Source organism: Hordeum vulgare, chromosome 3H, assembly GCF_904849725.1.
Source record: "Hordeum vulgare subsp. vulgare chromosome 3H, MorexV3_pseudomolecules_assembly, whole genome shotgun sequence".
In the NCBI taxonomy this organism is placed as follows: domain Eukaryota; kingdom Viridiplantae; phylum Streptophyta; class Magnoliopsida; order Poales; family Poaceae; genus Hordeum; species Hordeum vulgare.
In genome coordinates, this window is record NC_058520.1 from 608,535,596 (window position 1) to 608,556,037 (window position 20,442).

At 44.9% G+C, this 20,442-nt stretch overlaps 3 pseudogenes; 1 reads left to right on the forward strand and 2 right to left on the reverse strand.

Annotated features, from left to right (window-relative positions):
- Window positions 1–1,950: 1,950 nt before the first annotated feature.
- LOC123442249 lies at window positions 1,951–7,875 on the reverse strand (annotated as a pseudogene).
- Window positions 7,876–12,757: 4,882 nt separating this feature from the next.
- On the forward strand, window positions 12,758–13,132 carry LOC123442250 (annotated as a pseudogene).
- A 324-nt stretch (window positions 13,133–13,456) lies between these two features.
- Window positions 13,457–20,122, reverse strand: LOC123442251 (annotated as a pseudogene).
- Between the last annotated feature and the right edge of the window lie 320 nt (window positions 20,123–20,442).

Here is a 20,442-nt window from a genome sequence, read left to right on the forward strand (position 1 = left end):
CTCCACAGAAAAGTAAGGTAATGCACAGGTCAAACATGGAAAGCAGCACGAATCGCTCACCTGGAATCCTTCCAACCTACTTCTCATAGGTGCCCTCTTGAATTTGGAGAGGCAAAACATGCAATAGACCCGCGGTATATATAGCAAGGCAAAACAATCTAGCCACTGACACTGATTGGGGAGCAGCTGCATCGGTTAGTCCTGCAATGGGAGGTAGAGGAGTAAGATTTGATGGAGAAGGTGAAGAGAGAGATGTGATTCGTTGGGTGGAAGAGCAAATGCCAAAAGCCCCTCTGTTAAATCTAGCACAGAGCGAAAAATAGTGGGGCGATTAATCCTCTTCTTTGATGTGAGTATGTGCTTGTCATTTCATATCGTGAGTCGAGCATGTCGATCTGAAGAGAGAGCGGCGGGGAGCGAAGATGATGCCTCGTCACCTGATTGATCAACTACAAGTACATGGTCCTACCCCACACGCCAAATAACCTGGCCAGGCCTACATCGGGTTTATTGGACCTGGCAGCCTAGTTGTTGGGTTAAACACGTATACACCTACATCCCAACCAACTCGTAGCGCTAGGAGGCAGCTAGCGAGAGGGGTCGCTTGAAAAAACAAAATGGTATTTTCCACTTCGCGGTGGCAAGTCTCGGTAATATCAGTAACATCTGATCAAACGGCTGCAGACTGCTTAGTTATACTGCATCAATGGCTATAACTATTTTGATGACGTGGCTTCATGAGGATCCATGAAAATCAGCTAGTGGGGTGCCCCTATTTAGATATAGAAGATGGGAGTAATTCGCTTCTGAGCACGGGCTCAGATGCTCCCGCTGACGAAAAACATAAAAGGAAATACTAAAGAATCCAAAAAAATCCAATTTGTTTTTGAGTAGTATACAATTTGATGCGCAAGGTCCGCTCCAAATTTCATATCATTTGGACATTCGAGCATCTCTCAGCAAAAAAGACAAATTGAATCAAAAAAATTGTAAACAGTTAACCTTTTTCACAGACCCAGATTTTGTCTTTTTTGTTGAGAGCGCCTCAGATCCCCAAATGAACTCAAAATTGGAGCGGGCCTCGCGCATCTAATTATCTACCACATAAAAAATGGATTTTTTTGAATTGTTTTTGTATTTGTTTTGATTTTTTCCGTCGGCCCGGGTGCAGATGCACCCGAGAGCCAAAACGCCGCACCCGAGAAGATGGCTGTTATTCTTTTGGACTATCTTGACAAATCGAAATTATATTTGAAATGTACTCCATCCGTCCCAAAATTTTTATCTTAGATTTTTCTAGATATGAATGTATCTAGTCACACTTTAATATTTAGATACAATCATTTTTAGACAAAACTAAGACAAGAATTTTGGGTCCGAGGGAGTATATGTTTGCTAGGGAGAGTGAGAGTGATAGCTGTATGAGCTTCCTTATTTTGGGTTGGCTGAACCGCCAGGAATCTTTAGTCTGGTACTCCAGCTTGTAATCAAGTTTTCTGTTAGAATGAAATCGGAGCCCTCTTTTCTCGAAAAACACAACACGATTGGAGCCTCCTTCCGAGCACCAGCCAAGCCCCTGAAAACTTATAGCCACCGGTCCTCACGCAGCCGGAAAAGCCACACGTCTGAGTGATGGCTAAAAGCGACCTCGAGCCCTGGATCTTGATTCTGGACCGCCTAACATGGTAGCGCAGGCGCAGTGCCAGCGATGCACAAACTGTAGAGATTAGGGAAGTTCAGAGATATCCTCTATATCTGTTAGGCATACTGAACTCAGATATGCTCATTGTCCTACGGCTGCATACTTTACATATTTCACTCTAGAATTCATTTTTTCCTACGACTGCTTATTTTTCTGAACCTTTTCATCTTGAATTTTGATCTATGTTTTTTTTTCGCGAGGAAGATCTTAGCTATGTTATTTCCTTTGCTAGGTAGACATGCACATCATCAGTCGGTTGCCTGCGACGAGCGTCTCGAGTACTCCTGAACCATCGCCCCGAAAACTGACGGCCTTCCCATCAGCTTGGATGGAGCATCAAACTCTTTCACTAACCCTGAAATAGAAAAATACATACATGATTCAGTCTCCTTGTGTGGAAGACACGAGAAACACATAGTATGATTCAATCGTGTATGTAACAGAAAAGGGGCGCAGCCTACCTACATCCAGCACCAGAACTCTGTCGCTGTCCATGACGGTCGGGACACGATGAGCAATGCTGATGACAGTGCACTCACGGAATTCCTCCCGGATGATCCTCTGGATGACTGTGTCTGTCTGGGAGTCGACAGAGGCGGTGGCCTCGTCCATGAATAGCACCCGGCTGCGCTTCAGTATGACACGGCCCAAGCACAGGAGTTGTCGCTGCCCCACGCTCCAGTTCTCCCCCATGTCCGCAACTGCAGACAAACAATAAGTTCCTGTTGTCACTAAAGAACATGAAATGAATGCCTACATTGCACTAAGAATCATCAAACTTGTGTTGTAATTTCTGATAACCACTGACACACACCAAAAAAAAGTTATTTTATCTAACAGACTTGTATCTATGGACCACCTAGTCATGATCCTACAAAGGATCAAGATTTCCATATGGTAAGGAATCATATCATACCTAGTGCGTCAAGCTTCTCAGGCTTTGCAGCTACTGTATCTCTCAGCTGGCAACGCTCAAGGGCCTGCATATATACGAACAAACATATTAAGGTCAACAGAAAAATAGTGAATTACTCAGCGTGTCAAAAGGGAAGTTCATGTATTGAAACACACATCGGCTATACCCTGTTACCTGCCATATCTCAGCCTCAGAATACTGCCCAACTGGGTCAATGTTGCTTCTCACGGTTCCTTCGAAGAGCGCGGGCTCGTGAGGAATCACACCGAAGCAAGACCTCAGGTCATGAAGGCCCAGAGTGCAAATGTCGACTCCGTCAACGATCATCTGGCCTTTCGCCGGCTCCACAAGCCTGAACAACGCCTGGATCAAAGTTGACTTGCCACTGCCGGTCCTTCCCACAACGCCAATCTTTTTACCACTGCGGATGCTTATCGTAATGCCTTTCAAGATTAGAGGTGTGTTTGGTCTATACCTGACCTGAAAACAACAGCATTTTGTGGCTCATTTCTATCAGTCACCTAGAGAATAGTAGCTTACAAAAAGAAGCTTGCTAAAGGAAGAACCAAGAATCAAGAAAAGAAAAGAAGAATTGCTGACCTCTAGATCCTTTATGTCAATGTCTCCTCGTCGGAGCCAATTTGGCGAGGAACGCAGAGAAACTGCTGCCTCAGAAGGAAGACTGATTCACCCTTTCCACACATACCATATCATTTTCTATCATACAACTTATGGAAATTGCATGGTACACCAACGAGTTGAGAGAAAGACCGTAGGATAGACATTTCCGACAAATTCTACATTATAAAAAGTAAATATCAATGAAGGAATGTCATAAGGCATTTGAAGGCCACACATAATTATACAGAGCCAGAAAGGCGGAAAATTAAGACAGTTTGCCCAGTTGCACGAACTACTCCCTCCATCCCATAATATAAGAGCGTTTTTGACACTAGTGTAGTATCAAAACACTATTATATATGGGACAGAGGGAGTAGTTTATTACAGGTATGAATGTGTTACAATCTCAATACCTGATTTTTCTGCTAAATGAGTTGATTGTTCTTGTGTAACATGAGATTTATCAGATTCATAGTTCACTCGGCTCATGGTCAGTCACTTCCTAAGAATCTGGTTCGATGGTGGGTCTCTGGATTGCGATACTGATTACTCTAGTTCTGTGACATAATGTAGTTGGGTGCGACATGAATGAATAATTCAATATGACAGTATGTTTTATTACAAAATCAGTTGCAACTTCAGTTTTCACATACCTTCCATGCTTAACAGTTTGCACAAGATTCGATTTCTTATAGAGTTGATAACGGATTCAAGGAAACAAGTAAATTTAGACCAAGGAAACATATAGAACATGAGGGCCATAAATTCTACTCTGTCCTATGAAAAGCAATTCTATAAATACTCAGTTGACGGAGACTTGATAATACCTTTCTTGATGAAATTGCTCGGCAAACTGATCATGAGAAAAGCAGTTATAGACAACACAAGTGTGCCGATTAGCTCCAAGCGAAACCCAAACCACCTATTGGCTGCATAATTATGGAAAGACATGCGCAAATTCGAATCTACCATGTCCAAGTTTTTCTGATAAAATTCATACTCTTTCCGGAAACACCTTATAATTGGAGAGCTCGAAAAGCTCTCCGTGAGGTGATCAATAACCGGTGCCTTTGTTACTCCTTGAAGACGAGTTAGCTCTCGGGATGTTGCAATATAACAATTCTGGAAAATAATTAAAAAAAAAGTTTTTGCCATGTTTCAGTTAAGGTTTAGTGATATGAAGAATGATATCAGTCTCTAATTAAGATGCATTGTAGTAGCTGGATTGTACCCGGTACCAAATGTTCAGAAGCAGTAGGGGAAGCACTGCTATGACTGACGGCCATGCTACTTGGCAGGTAACTGCAATGCTGCTCGCCAATGAAATGCACATCGATATGCCGGCACCCATATAGAATAAAAGGTATACGTCTAGTTTAGTCTGGTCCTCTGATGCCTGAAAAAAGAATACACACATGATTCTATCTATATACAGGACGGGTAAAAAAATTAGATCTATGGCCTCAGAAGACATACCCGGCTTAGGATCCGTCCAGAAGGAGTGGTGTCAAAAAACGACATCGGAGCTCGCAGAATGCTGTCTAACATCTTGCTGAAAAAGGCCTGGGCTGACTTAAGTCCCAGAAATGCTTGGAAAATAAAGGCGATAAATTCAAACACAATCGAAACAGCGACTATCAAAACATAGACACGAAGAAACTTTGAGATATCAAATATGGTGCCCCCTAATGTTTCATACGACATCCAGTAGTTACTTGCCATTGTAGATCCCTCTGACAGCACTGACAAAGCTAGAATGAGCAGAACTCCCCACCAGCCCCAAGCTTGCGTGACGTATAGCTTGTACACATGCCAGCTTACTCGTCCACTCCCCTTCTCCTCTTCCTGGATCAGTTTCGACGAACCTACTTCTTTGCTCGGCACAACAGCATTTCTATCGCTGTTTTCATTATTCGAGTTGGAGTTAGCAGAAGGGGTCTCCTGTGACATCGTGGTGGCTGGACAATTCTCAGTGTTCTGAATATTGTGGCCTTGCACCCCAGATGCTTCCATGGAACTGTGATGAGCAGCAACAAGAGCCACAAAATCTGAACACGAATCTAGTAAATCCCCGTAATTGCCTGATTGAATAATCCCACCATTTTTCATTACCTGCATGTTCACACACAAGTTAATACAGTTTCATCTTTGTTATCTGTTGATATCATCACCGTGCTATCTTTTAATTTTTTTTTACCACCGTGCTATCTTTCATAGTACCATAAGTGTGGCATATGTTGGCAGGTAAACACAACTAAACATACAATTAAAGAATTTTTTTAGGAACCATAGGTATGAAGAGTTCAGTTGTTCTTTCTCTACTTACTGAACCAAAGAAAAAAACATTCCAAGTGATGCTCTGCAATCACTTCATTTCTGAAGCAAGAATATATGTATACTCTATTTTCTCCAAAGTCAATCCGACAGTTGAAAAATAGAACTTACGAATATGGTATCCACATTTTGTAAGAAATCCACTTGGTGAGTAACAGACCCCCTTTATATAGTGGGGGAAGGAATCAGACCGTTACCCCCACTTACAGCCCGAGCCCAGCGGTACTACCGCTGACCCTCCGGCGGTACCACCGCTCGCTGCAGCGGTACTACCGCTGACCCTCCAGTGGTACCACCGCTGGCTGCAGCGGTACTACCGCTGAGCCCATGGTAGCGCAAAGATACTACCGGGCCAACCACCGCCAAGAAAGTCTTCGCCAAAATGTCCGACGCAGTACAACCGCAAAGATGACGGTACTAAAAACTTGGAGCGGTACTAACGCTGGCCAGGGGCGGTACTACCATTGGGATAGCGGTACTACCGCCAGCTCTAGCGGTATTACCGCTAGGGCCAGCGGTACTACCGCCAACACTAGCGGTACTACCGCTAGGTCCAGCGGTACTACCGCTCGCCACTGAAACAGCCATAACTTTCGCATACGAGCTCTGAATCGAGCAAACCCAAGCTTGTTGGATTCAGGACGACAAGAGCTATCCAAACAGCGATAGAGATGTGAGTCCTCTATGAATGAAGAACCGGCAAAAACTCCAACATCGAAAACATCATAGTAGATGCATATGGACTCCGTTTTCGAAGAACTCGAGCTTGTCACGAAGATGACCATAAGCTCTAAAACTCACAAAGAGAAACACCAAACAAGAACCAAGAAGTATGATGCAAGGATGCAAATGGTTTGAGCTCTCAACGAACGATATGATCAAGCTACTCACTTGAGAGCCCCCCTTGATAGTACAACAATCTATCCTAAACAGAAAACCTATCAAGGACAAACCTATACCTTGCACCTCGTCCTCTTGAGCTAGATGATGATGATCTTGGCTTCCTCAAGATGGACCACCTTTCTTGATTGCGTTGGCTTGATGAAGACTAGTTGATTGCTCCCCCATACTCACTATGGGTGAGCCACCCTTCAGCATATCTTCACAAGTCCATTGCCACCACAATGGATGGCAAGCTTCAAGCATGATATCTTCGTGCTGATCCACTTGAACTTGCACATCGCAATCTTGATGACGATCACAACTAGACGTCATACTTCATGGGTTGTATGAGATCTTCCTTTTGACGCAAGCCCATGGAAACACACCTAACCCCCACATAGAACTCTCACGAAGACCATGGGTTAGTACACAAACACGTAATGGACAATGCTTACCATACCATGGGATCACTTGATCCCTCTCGGTACATCTTGTACGCTTTGTGTGTTGATCATCTTGATTTACTTTTTGTCTGAGATCTTGATCAACCATGTGTCTCTATGACCATTCTTTGGATAATACCTTGAATACCATCTTGATCATCATATAAACTCCTTGAACCCAACAGATGGACTTCAAGAAGTGCCTATGGACAAATCCTATAAATGTAAACTTAAGGCAACCATTAGTCCATAGGAATTGTCATCAATTACCAAAACCACATATGGATATATATGCTCTAACATATGTGCACGAGGGGCTTCAGTCTTAGTACCTTGAGTTGAGCTAAAAAGAAGAAAACAAAGAGGGAAAATTAGGGCACGACAAGGTCCCTTGGCTACAAGATTTTGTGTGCGCGTGTTTGTCGTGATATAATGTAATCGATCCCGTGGGCGAGTTTCAACATTTGGTATCAGAGCAAGGTCGAGGTGTAGTTGTGCTTGCCCCGGGGAGGCGATCCGACTAGCGCCTCGGGGCAGGCGATATGGTCGCTGGGTGGTGCAACGACGAGGAGCAGCAGGCAATAGCCGTTCGTGCAGCGACAGATGAGGATGTTGAGGAGATCGTCGTTCGGCGAAGCCACAAGGAGGGACGGCGGGCTGTCTTCGGCAAGGCGGTGGAAGATGATCGTTGACGGGGAGCGGTGGTGCCGACGCACGGTGCCGAAAAGTCGTCAAGATCGTCGTCCCGGAGTGTTAGATGAGTCAAGGAGTCGTGCGGGTTTGCACATCTCGGTCGTCGTGTCAGTGAGTCGTCGGCGTCGTCATGTCCAAGTGCTCATCTTGGTGATGATTTGTTAGAGTTCAAGGAGTGTGCACGGTGTTCCGTGAGTCATATCCATGTCCCCGTGGAGCGCCCTGGTTGCGGCCAGTGTGGATTCGGTGTGATGCCGAAGGCGGACGATGGTAGGCGATGCCATCGTAAAACGAGAAGATGTGCAAGCAGTGGAGAGTGGATCTACTGCAAGCAAGTACAAGGAGTATGGTGCGGACTGAGTGCAAGGCAGCGGCCAAGCAATGGCGGTGGCACAATACTGTAGAGCAAGGAGGTTCTACATGTTTCCAGACGGGTCATACTCAATGTACGGATACGACGGTTTAGTCGATGTGTCGACAAGTCACGAGTCAACAACGAGTCAAGACAAGACGGAACACTAAGAAGATGGCAAGTGAAGATTAGGGAGAGATTGTTAGGAATAATCTAGAATTAGATTTGATTTGTGTTAGACTTAATTAGGTTGCGTGGCTTGCATGGCGTGAGTTATCCTAGTCCAGCTAAGATTAGTATAATTGGCTATTGTATGTGTCCGGTTTAGAGTTTGAGTTTCACGTGTCGGTGTAATTAGCTTGATTAGGAAAGTGCAGGTTGAGTCCGGTTTGGACTCAAGACCAAGTACGTGTAGGCCTAGGTATTTCTTGGGTCGGCTACTCTTGCATATATATGTGCACGAGGGGCTTCAGTCTTAATACCTTGAGTTGAGCTAAAAAGAAGAAAATAAAGAGAGAAAATTAGGGCACGACAAGGGCCCTTGGATACAAGATTTTGTGTGCGCGTGTTTGTCGTGATTTAATGTAATCGATCCTGAGGGCTGAGTTCCAACAAACTCTAAATCCCTAATGCAGTTTGGTCTTTGGCCACACTAATATGAATCATCCCAAAAGGGTCCGCCCTCGTCCCCGTAACTGCATACGCGTCTAGGTCGTGGGCTCTCAGTGCTCATATCTGGGGCGGAAAACTCAAGATCGTAGTCGTCGGTAGAATCATGTGGGAGCCTCAAAGTCTCAAACCTAGAACACCTTGACATTAACTCATCTCCCATCTCAACATGGAAACAATGGCGAATGTCAAGAGAAACTATTTGGACGCAGCTATATATGGAGGACGGCTGTCAAACCAGCAGTGCTAATAGTCTGAGCAAAGAGCTGCAACGAACGCAGCCCATGCATCATGGTGATCCCCCCAACTTGGCTGTCAATCGGGCCCCAGACGGGCCGTTTAATGAAGCAGAAACTGATGAGACGAAAGCGCTTCACGCGCGGGCAAGAGTATCCAACCGCAACGCATATGGAAGAGAACGTGCTGAAACTACAGTTTGAGATCTCTAGCTCCTCAAGCATAACCAAATGTGACATGTTATGACTGATCCTATCATTGATCCATACACAATTGATTAGTCGAAGACTCTTCAAGGAGAGCGCCCTGCAAATAAAAATTAATGTATATAATTCTGATCCAAATTACTCAAACTTACAGATTTACAACATAATGAATATGTTTTTTTATAATAAATGGAGAGATATTATTTTCGCAATGAAGAGTGAAAGTTAGTAAGGTTTAGTTACATGTATTTATGAAAAGAGGATGCAGTGTTAGAGTATTACTTATTAGTTTTTTTCCGGAAAGGAGGATGACACCGAACCAGTCCTGGCCAAACGGGTATTAGCCGGGCCGTGTCGTGCTGGCCCACGTGCGCAGCCTCCCGGCCCAGGCACGACACGCGGGATATACGGCCGGTCCGTCGGCCCGGCACGGCCCGCCCAGGCACGAATATTAGCCGGGCCGTGTCGTGCTCGCCCACGTGCGCAGCCTCCCAGCCCAAACACGGCACGGGGCTATACGGGCCGGTCCATCGACACGCCAGACCCGCTAGCCTCCTACGCTTTTAGCATTTTCGGCTGTTATTTGGGTCGATTTGGACTTGTTCGGCTGTTTTTGGATCGATTTTGATACATTGGCCTGTTTTTTGGACCGATTTAAGTCTGTTGAGCTATGTTTTTATCTTATATAAATAAATAAATAATAAAAACAATAAACGGGTCATGCCGTACCGGCCCGCGTGCCCAGCTTTTAGACCCAGGCATGACCCGAGGCGGGCTGCGTGCCTGACACGGCGTGATTAACCCGTGCCGTGCCTGACCCGTGGCGTGCCGGGCCGCCGTGCCTCGGGGCCGTTCCAGAAAGCACGGCCCGTTTGGCTATAAGAATACCATGTCTCATGACTCGTGTAGTAAGCGAAGAGAAGCACTTACGACTCTTTGAGAAGGGATATGGCCTCTTCATCGATGACATCCTCACTGTACAGCGCCTCGCAGCTCCCTCGGCTGCGCCGGATGGCGGCGTGGCCCATGGGAGGAAACGGTAAGAGGAGTGGTCGGGGAGATGGCTGAACCGCAGGTCGATGCAGCGCCACAACGACGGCTCGTCCCGGGTAGCCCGGTGCCAGGGACGGCACACCAGCTCGGCCCCTAGGAGAACGTCGACCTGTTGCAGTTTCTCGAGCACCAGTAGCAGCGCATCGCGCGGCAGCTCCGCCCAGTCTCTGGTTACCTCCTGTGGCTTCGCCTTCTTCTTCCACTCAGGCAGCGGCCATAGGCCCGGAGGGCGGCCCTCAAGGAGGAGTGAAGACGAGGGCGAGGGCGTTGCCACTTGCCATGTCCTCCACCTCCCACTTCCTCCCTCTCTCTGCTTCGTCGCTCCACTTCGGCGGCAGCCACAGCTCCGGACGGCAGCCCTCGAGGAGGTGTGAGGAGGGAGGTGTTGCCATGGCATGAACGAGGGTGAGGGCTGGCTTGGGAACCCAAAAACGGGTCTCCTTATATGCATAGAATGGCTGTAGAGGGCTGGCTTGGGAAGTGCTTACTGATCGATCAAAGGTCGGCATCAACGTCGGCGTTACGTTCTTGTGATCATCTTTCCAAGTTTAATTATGTCCAGCTAGCTAAGAAAGTGACGTTGATTACTTCATTCTTTGTTGCTGGCTGAGCTGCAACGTTGTGATCGAGGTCTGTGAGAAAGTTGTGATAACTTCCACACCCCATACGAACAGTAAATTACAGAAAATCAGAAAAATTGTGACATCAAATATGGTCCAACTTTATAGGTTCTTGCATGTTTTTATAATAAAATATTATGTTAAGAAAGGTGTACACACAAGTTTCATATTTTAGTTCTAAATGTGTGCTCAAAACTTCAAGCACTAATTTTTTTTTTTGTGTAGAGCTCCTCGAATGGTTTTGGCATGAAAACTTTACAAGCACCTACATAGTTTGATCATATTTGACGTTGCAAATTTTCAGATTTTTTTATTTGTTTTCTATTTTTTGTGAATTTACTATTCATGCAGGGTGTCAGGAAACACAGTTATTGATAAACCACTGCATCCAATGTGAAATATGAATGAGTCAAGTGGGGTGTAGAAATAAACTAGTACGGGAAAATGCAAAGCACACTGCGAAAGACTCCTACATCCCCGCAAGCTTTTACGAGATCAATTTTCATCTATATGCTTTTGTAGGACGACCTCACGGCTGAGCACGCCATTCAGCTTCATGCCTCTACCTTCTGTTTGAGCGAGCCCTTCAAAGACGATTTGGATTTGCTTCTTTGCTCGGATCCAATAGTCATATTGATCTTGAAATACACAAATTCAATCCTTGCATAGATACAGGTCCATCAAATGGTAATATATATATTTGCCAGAGGGGAACCAAACAAGAGCGGAGCCAGGATTTGAACATGAGGGGGGCGAAATACTATTGTTGACATAAAAGATGAAATATCACAGTATATTAAGTGCAATGATAGCATCGATGATTAAGCATAATTTTTTTGTTTTGAAACTACAAAAAAAAAAGATAATTCTCGGCAAGAAGGTTGGAGCTTGAAGATGAAGCAATTGGTTTGAGAAAGTATTCACCCCATTAGTTTGTTGTTGTCTTTCACTTCACCTTTGACTAATATGAAAGATATACATAATTACTACTAGACAAATTTACTGTTTCATGCATAGTTTTAAATAGCCCGCTATGGCCCCGCTATAGCCTCGCTATAGCCTTTTCAGCAGGGTGCCGCTAAATGGTATCTTGTACAAATATGCCGTTATAGCACGCTATAGCTGATTTAGAGGCTCGCCGCTATTTGTCGTAGCCCGCTATTTAAAACTATGGTTTCATGTGAAACATTAATTGAGCAAATAAGGTTCTTATGTATATTAAACATATATTTCCATCATTCCTAAATAATTGGAGTTTTAGGTTTATCATAATTCAAAATTCTTCAAGCTTGAGCATGTTTATAGAAAATATATCGATGCCTGAAAATTAAAATCTTCAGAAAATATTCATGCTATGTACCTTATATTGTGAAACCGAGGGAACATATCGTATCACATTTTTCTATAAATATGATCAAATTCAAACAAGTTCACCAAGGACAGACATAAACTTTAACTATTTTTAGAAAGGTGGTACTAATAACTAATGTCTGTATGCTAGTAGTGTGTGGTATACCTCCATCTATCCTGCTCACCCAGCATCTAGCCGTATCCGATGGATTAAAAACTCGACCGCAGCAATGTAATAGCCATCCACAGCCCGTACATGCATGATTCAGTAATTATTTATACAATATATGGGCTATTGGGCTTCTCCATTTTGTTGTTGATTCAATAATTATTTATACAATATGGGCTAATTATGTAAATAGCTGCGGCCGTTAGACATATAGTAATAGCACATACACACTACCTGGTACAAATAATTGAGGGGGGCGAGCGATTGGCAGGGGTATGAGTATGACCCCTGCTCACCCCTCCGTGTCTGACATTGTTATTATCGATTACTGCCAAAAATTGATGATTTTCAGTGCAATCTAGGACATTTCCTATTATTTGGTAATAAAGGCGGACAAATACTTGTTGCTTGTTGTTTGTAGTCGCCGACATGGGGGAGAATTGGAGCGTGGGACAGAGACAGTTTCTCTGCTTCGGCCGAGTCATATTGAAGCGCAGCCAGATCCAGTTCATGGATGAGGCGACCGCTTTTGTCGAGACCCAGACAGATGCGGCCATCCAGAGGATCATACGGGAGGAGTTCCGAGAGTGCACTGTCAGCAGCGGGCATTGCTCATCGTGTCCCAAGTCCCAACTGTCATGGACAGTGACAGAGTTCTTGTGTTGGATGCAGGTACGCTTTGGCATTACACGGATAATGATCTACTTCTAGCTTCTTCAAGAGTCTTTTTTCAACAAAGAAATTGCGCTTCTGTTTTAGTTCTATATGTATTTTACTGTTTCAGGTTTAGTGAAAGAGTTTGATGCTCCATCCAAGCTGATGGGAAGGTCGTTGGCCTTTGGGGCGATGGTTCAGGAATACGTGAACCGCTCCTCTAGCGAGTAGGTAACCGATGGATGATGTGCTTCTCTTCGTGGCAAAGCCGAATAATGTAGATCGAGATACAAAAGGCAGAAGTTTAGGCATAAAATTAGGGGTATGATGGTGGATCATTTCTACAGGAAAATGTTGTAAGTTTTGCTGTCATAGGTGTAAAATCAAAAGAGATAATCTGAAGAATATACAACATGAGAAAATGCAACATATAAAGTACATGATTTTTTGTATGAATACATGTGTGAGCACTTCTAAAATTACATGAACAATTTTTTGAACTCGTGAACACTTCTAAAATATTACGTGAACAATTTTTGAAACTCATGAACACTTCTAAAAAATTACACGAACAGTTTTTAACTGTTAACACACATTTTAAATTAATGAACGTTATTTATAAAATCTCTGAACATTTTTAAATCCATTGAAGATCCAACATGTCACGCTTGTTTTTGTTTTCTATTTTCCCAACCTATGCCCAGCTTCTATACACAATATATCCCCAAATGGAGGGTCCCAGTCTCCTAGACACAATATACACAATTATGCTGAAAGTAATATATATCAGCCCAGTATTTCTCTCACGCCCTAGATTTGGACTAGTGGGCACTCGATCGGTACCTACCCCTACCTAATGGCTGAGCGTCTTGGGAACAATCAGGGGCCTTGCCCCCCCCCCCCCCCCCCTGGTAGAAGAAATTCTGCCAAATAAGTTTATCCTTCACCTAATCGCTCTACTTATCCTCTAGTCTCTTTGATCTCCCTAGCCTTTTCTATGTCGTATTCAGTCATTATCCTCCCAAAAATATTTGGTTCACGCTCCGCCACTGCCCCTACACGTATCAGTTGTCTCCGTATGCTGGAGGCTCTCTCATAAAAACACATCACAATAGCACTACCTACTTTAAGAATAGACGAAGTTTCGTAGTATAGTGACGTGGTCTTTTCGGAAATGTTACAACTATTATTGCCCACAAATTAACATAATTCAAAATAGTTACCACACTAGAGTTCTTTTACTTAACATGATCTTGTACACGCCTACTGAGCCATATGATTTAAAATTCCACATATTTAATATCTATGAAGTCATAAATTTATTTCACGGTCATGTTCAATATGCTAAAGATGTTACCTTTGCATTTGCGAGAGCCACATTCCTAGTTAGTATGAAAGGAAATCGATCCCTGGGCCTCATTGAAGCATCTCTCATGTAACGGCTGGATGTAGGAGATTGCTCGTGCTTGGAGAGCAGGTCGATGACATCTTTGATTGATGGTCGCTCATCACGCGCCGGGTCAACACATGTCAGTCCGGTGACCATGACACGCTCCATCTGCCACCACCACTGATTCAACTCCCCTTTCAGCCGCTCATCTACCATCTCGAGGATGGCTTTTCTGCTGTGAGACTCTGTGACGGCGGCGATGAGGATGTTCCGATGTGCCGCCGTTCCCGGGATAGACGGTCTCACCTCAGGGTGGACACGGTCCGGGCCGGTCCGGTCCCGGTCCGAGCCGACGTTTGGACCGGCCGCCGGCGGTCCGGTCCGGACCGGACCGAGTAGGCTGGCGGTCCTTTTTTCAGGGACCGCACCGGCGAGGCAAAAGCCCGGGCCGGACCGGCGGACCGGCCAACAGCTCACCGGCGGCGAGGTGGTGACCATGGTATCGGCTATCAAAGGCTATAGGTCGTAATCGGAAGCGGAGACAGAGGGAATAGGTGCGGGCACTCATGTAGAGCTCGATACCGAGGTCGGGGAGGTCGGAGAAGCAGCGACGGCGACGGAATCGACGACGAACGGCGACGGCCGAAGCTGGAGATGGAGCAAGATCCCGACTGACTCGCGGCGAATCCCATCGATTTGTTACGGGGGGGAGGAGATCCGATGCTTGCGAAGCTCCTGTACATGGTGGTTCGTCCTGGAAAGGACAGTGGCCGCGTCCTCCTCCATCTCGTGCTCTGGACGGCGGCGGCGGCATAGCACATCTCCCCCGCCACGCCTGAGCCGCCACACCTCCAGCACGCCCCCGGCACTCCTCCAGCACGCCCCCCGCCATGCCTCCAGCATGCCCCCGCCATGCCTCGCCATGCCGCCGGTGAGCTGTTCGGTCCGCTCGGTCGGACCGGGCTTTAACCGGACCGGACCGAGCAAATTTCGGTCTTGTTTTGAGGGACCGGACCGGACGGTTTTTGTGGTCGGGCCTGGACTGAGCCGGCTCGGACCGAACGGTCCACGAGCAGGCCACGAAGCCCGCTCGGTACGTCCAGGCTGAGTCTCACCCCAGTGACCACCTCCAGCAGCACCAACCCGAAGCTGTATATATCAGAGGCGGGGCTCAGCGTGCCGAGCTCAATGTAGTTGGGGTCCATGTAGTCCATGCTCCCGATAACGGTTGTCCGAGGAGTACCCCCGCCGCCATGGCGGATGACCTGTCGTACGAGTCCAAAGTCGCCGAGCTTGGCCTCGAAGCCCTCTCCCAGCATCACATTGCTGGGCTTTATGTCCCGGTGCAACACGTACCTCTTTGTTGAGTCATAGGCACCGTTGTGGAGGTAGTCAATGGCGTCCGCGATACCGAGAAGGATATTGTACCTCTACGGCCATGTCAATATTCTGCCGCTAGCACCGCCGTCGTGGAGATGGTCGCTGACGCTACCGTTGGGTTCGAGCTCGTAGACGAGCACCAACCGGCCACCATCATCGCACCAGCCAATGAGCTGTAGGAGGTTCTTATATATGGCGCAGCTGGCATAGGGTCTCGATCTAATGCACATAGTTCTTCCGATTCCGTTTCAATGTTGGCTGCCGCATCTCCTTCACTGCCACCTCCCGTAGGTCCGGCATAGGTAGCAACTCTCTGTACACGTCACCGAAGGAACCCTTGCTGATCTTCCTATCTCGCGAGAAGTTGTCCGTCGCCGCTACCAGCTCAGAGTAGGAGAATTTTCTCGCAACTTTGATTTTTCCATGATCGAATAACATGGTTAGTTAAGAGAAGGGAATTGATAGAGAACCTTTTCTAATCAAATAACTAAATAAAATCCATGATACATATGTTTACCTTGCAAACAATTTCCGTCGAGGCACCGTGTTGGTCTTTTTATAAATGTAGTATAGATAAGAGAGAGAAGAGCCACTAGTAAACCGGCTAACAAAACTGCCGTGACAGCTAGGAATATCACCCACATTTTTGTCTCCGTGTGAGATGGATCTGTTAGCAAAATAACAATCAATTATTGTATTTTTTGTGCTAAATGGTAAGGTCATTATAAAAACATAAATCTAGCTTAACTATAATTCTGAAAATTTACCCTAGACAAAAATTGAAAAATATAGAATGTCCATTTTCCTTCCTGAAACATTGGCTTGGCTCATATATTAAGCTAATTCTTTTAGGCTCGCCAAACTCTCTAAATCATCACGTCCCGGTTTGCCAACCGTTGTGATGGAAAAAATGTTGTTGTAAAATGTTAGAATATGAATCCGAAATAATGTAGTTTATACACACATTTTTATAAAAAGTATGACCATCTACAAACTATGCAAAGAAAAGAAAGATATTTACCACATACATCACAAATGTTAATATTTGTAACCAATATATACACAAACATACTTTATCTTGTAAACTACATGTATTGAAATATTAAAGTTTTAGGACTTGCTGTCAACATAATCTTGTTCTAAATAAACCGGTCGGTGGGTGTGCGAACCGGGGAAGGAGTAAATTACTCCAGGGTATGGTACTTTTGGAGGTTAAGGCCTAGTTTTAGTTCGCTAAATAATGTTGTGATGTGATTATTTAATAAAATACTATGATTTTTTGCCAAAAAGAAGAAGAAAAAACCTATTCAGACAATCACTAAAATAGGAGGAAAAGGCTTGGGTAAACGGGATTATGATTTACAAGAATCCACTGTGATATCAAACATAGTCTAAGTGAGTCAAACTAGTAGCTTCACCGGGAGTGAATTTCTTCCTTCAAAAAAATTCGCCTCTTTCTCACATAACCAAGATTTAAATTGAAAATGTAATAACAATGGAATTGCATTTAAACATCAATAACAACATGTATTTCAACATGACCCCCCCCCCCCCCCCCAATCTTAGCTCTAAGATATTAGGAAGCATGATGTGTGGCAGTTGAAGATGAAGACGATTGCTCGTACGGACGTGAGAGTCCATGCAGGTGCACGTGATGACATGATGTTGCCATGCAACATTGGCAAGGTGGTACATTTTGTGATGGACCAGCAGGAAACAAGCTAGTTCACGTACATACACAATAGAAAAGAAGCTTTCTGTTTTTATTACACATCACCAAGCAAGGGTCTGGGTCAAAATGAAGTTAATACATTCTGTGTTGGGTCATTTTGGTCTGGGTCAAAATGAAGTTAATACATAAGACATTATAGTACTGAAAGATATATACTTAAGTATGCTAATGGCGAGAGGATGCCTAAGCTTTATGTTTATATTAGTTTCTGCCGCGCAATCAATTATGCGATCTCGACTCTTTGATGTATGCTATTAGTGAGCGGAGTCGAATGGCGTCCACACCAACCAATAGGCTACATAAAGTCACAAATTATTGGGGATAATCTCAATTTATTGGGTTTATTAGCTCACTTTGTTAGATGTTTCTTTTCATGTGTCAAGATTGCTATTTATCCTACTATTTATAAATCTAGCTTAACTATAGTTCTAAGAGTTTATGCTACACAAAATTTCAAATATATAGAAAGTCCGTTTTACGTTCCTGAAACATTGGCTTGACTGATATATAAGCTAATTCTTTTATGCTCACCAAACTCTCTAAATCATCATGTTCGGGTTTGTCAATCTTTGTGAAGGAAAAAATTGTTGTTTTAAAATGTTAAGATATGAATCCTAAATCTTGTAGTTTATACACATATTCTTCCAATAGGTATGACCATCTACAAATTATGCAAATCAAATAAAGATATTTAGCGCATACATTGAAATGTTAATATTTTGCAACCAATATATGCACGCATATTTTAATTACTTCATCATGTAATCTACATGTATTAAAACTTTCAAATTTTATTTGATTTTTCACTATAATTTTCACCTTACATAAGCCAATCGATGCATGCGAGAATGGGAGAAGGAGTAAATTGCTCCTGTTTTTGATACTTTGGGAGGTTAGCGCTTAGTTTTAGGTAGCTAAATGATGTTGTGATGTGATTATCTATTAAATAATATAAAATTATTGACAAAAAAGAAGAAGAAAAAAAAAAACTATCCACAGAACCACTAAAATAGGAGGAAATGGGTTGGGTAAACGGGGTTAGGATTTACAAGAATCGACCGTAATATCAAACATAGTTTATGTGAGCCAAGCATGTACCTTCATTGGGAGTGAATTTCTTCCTTTCTTAAAATGTGTTCCTCTTTCTCACATAATCAAAATTGAATTGAAAAAGCAATAGCACGGAAGTTGCATTTAAAAATTAGTCTAATTAACAATATGGATTTCATCATAGTCCCCTCAGTCTCAGCTCTGAGATCTTAGGAATCATGATGTGGACTGGCAATTGAGCATGAAGACGATTGTCCGTAGTCCGTACAGACGTGAGCGCCGGGGCAGGTGCACATGATGACATGATGTTGCCATGCAACAATAGCAGGGTCGTAGGTTTTGTCATGCACGAGCGGATAAGATCGATAATAATGCAATCAAGACCCTTGCTTGGTGATGTGTAACTTCTAGAAGGAGCTCGATCAGATGGGGTGATGAGAATGTCGCATCAGATTAGGGATGATTTATGATAATAGTTGGGTACGGTAGGTTTATTACTTGAGTTTAGAGTGCCACATGCAAAAGAGAACATCAAACTAATACAGTTTAAACTCGGCTGGTGAGTTTAAAGCTTGTCTAAAACTAACAGTAAAAATGGTTCGCTTGCCTGTTACAGGGAACGTTCTTGTGCATGGTTTATTACAGTAAAAATGGTTTATTACAGTTACAGGGAACGTTCGCCAGTGTTACAATTACTGGTGACATATTGGTACACCTTATCGATCGGAAGATTAGAAATTCGTTCATGCATGGTGACATCGTTAGATTTGAAATGGGTTACCTGTTGAGTGGAAGGACCAAGCGAGCAGCTGGTGCGACTCGCAGAGGACACCGGTGGCCGCCGAGAATCCGACGGCGGCGTCCTGTACAAGGCCGGCGTCGTCCCTGAGATCCATCGTCGCGTTGAACTCGTACGTGGTGCTGGACTCGGAGGCCAGCTCGGTTTTCCGAAGCGCCACCTTCATCACCTTGGACTCGGCGTCGTACGTGACGCTCGCCCACATGATGCCATGGAGGCTCAACGGGGGCAGGCTCCTGGTCCGGTTGGACCTGATGCCGTTGACGTCGATGCCGATGTAATCGGGTCCGTCCTCGTTCGTGGGGTCCCAGCCATCGTTCCAGCGCGTGTCGAACTCGACGGCGAGGGTGTGCGGCGGCCGTCGCGAGTCGGCGGCGCCCGTGCTGTTGGGGTTGCTGAAGAGCCCGAGGAGGCCGCCGTCCGATCCCGGAGGAGGGGTCGTCGCCGGGAAGGGACCGAGGAAGAACGCCATGCCGTCCCCTCGTGAGAGGTTGTCTGTCATGTTGCTGTCTTGGACGATGGCGAAGCGGAAGCTGGTGGTGAAGCTGGCCGTCCTGCCGGTGCGGTCGTCCCAGAGGCGCACCGGCTTACGGTGCACGACGCGGCCGATGAGGTTGGAGCTGTCGTCGGTGAGGATGATCCGGGCGCGGCCGGCGTAGGAGGCGTTGATGAATTTGAGGTGCTCGCGGTCGCCGGGGACGGTGAAGTTGTAGTCGAAGGAGAGCGCGGCGGCGTGAGCAGTCGTGTAGGCGGCTAGAAACAGGAAGTACGTGGGTATGAGGATGCTTCTTGCATGGGCCATGGCTGCAGCTAGCAGAAACCCGAGGGAGTTAAGCTAGTGATCAACACATGTCAGCTCATGGAGGACGATGCATGCTGGGGTGGAGAACTATTTATTAGTTTGATTCAAGTAGAGTGGACAAAGGCCCTAGAGACAATTGCAAGCTTGACACGAGGAATACTATTTGGATTAGTCAAGTCAAACTTTTACATATATAAATATAGAAAAGGATATCTAAAGGAATATAAAATGAGAAAGGTGTGATAGCACCCCGGTGTCCCTACCCCTCTACGAACAGTAAATTCAATCAGATATAAAAGAAGTTTCAAAAATTCTGAAACTTTGCGACATCAAATACGCTCAAACGTTGAAGGTTATTGCGAGTTTTCATAATGAAATATCATATAAA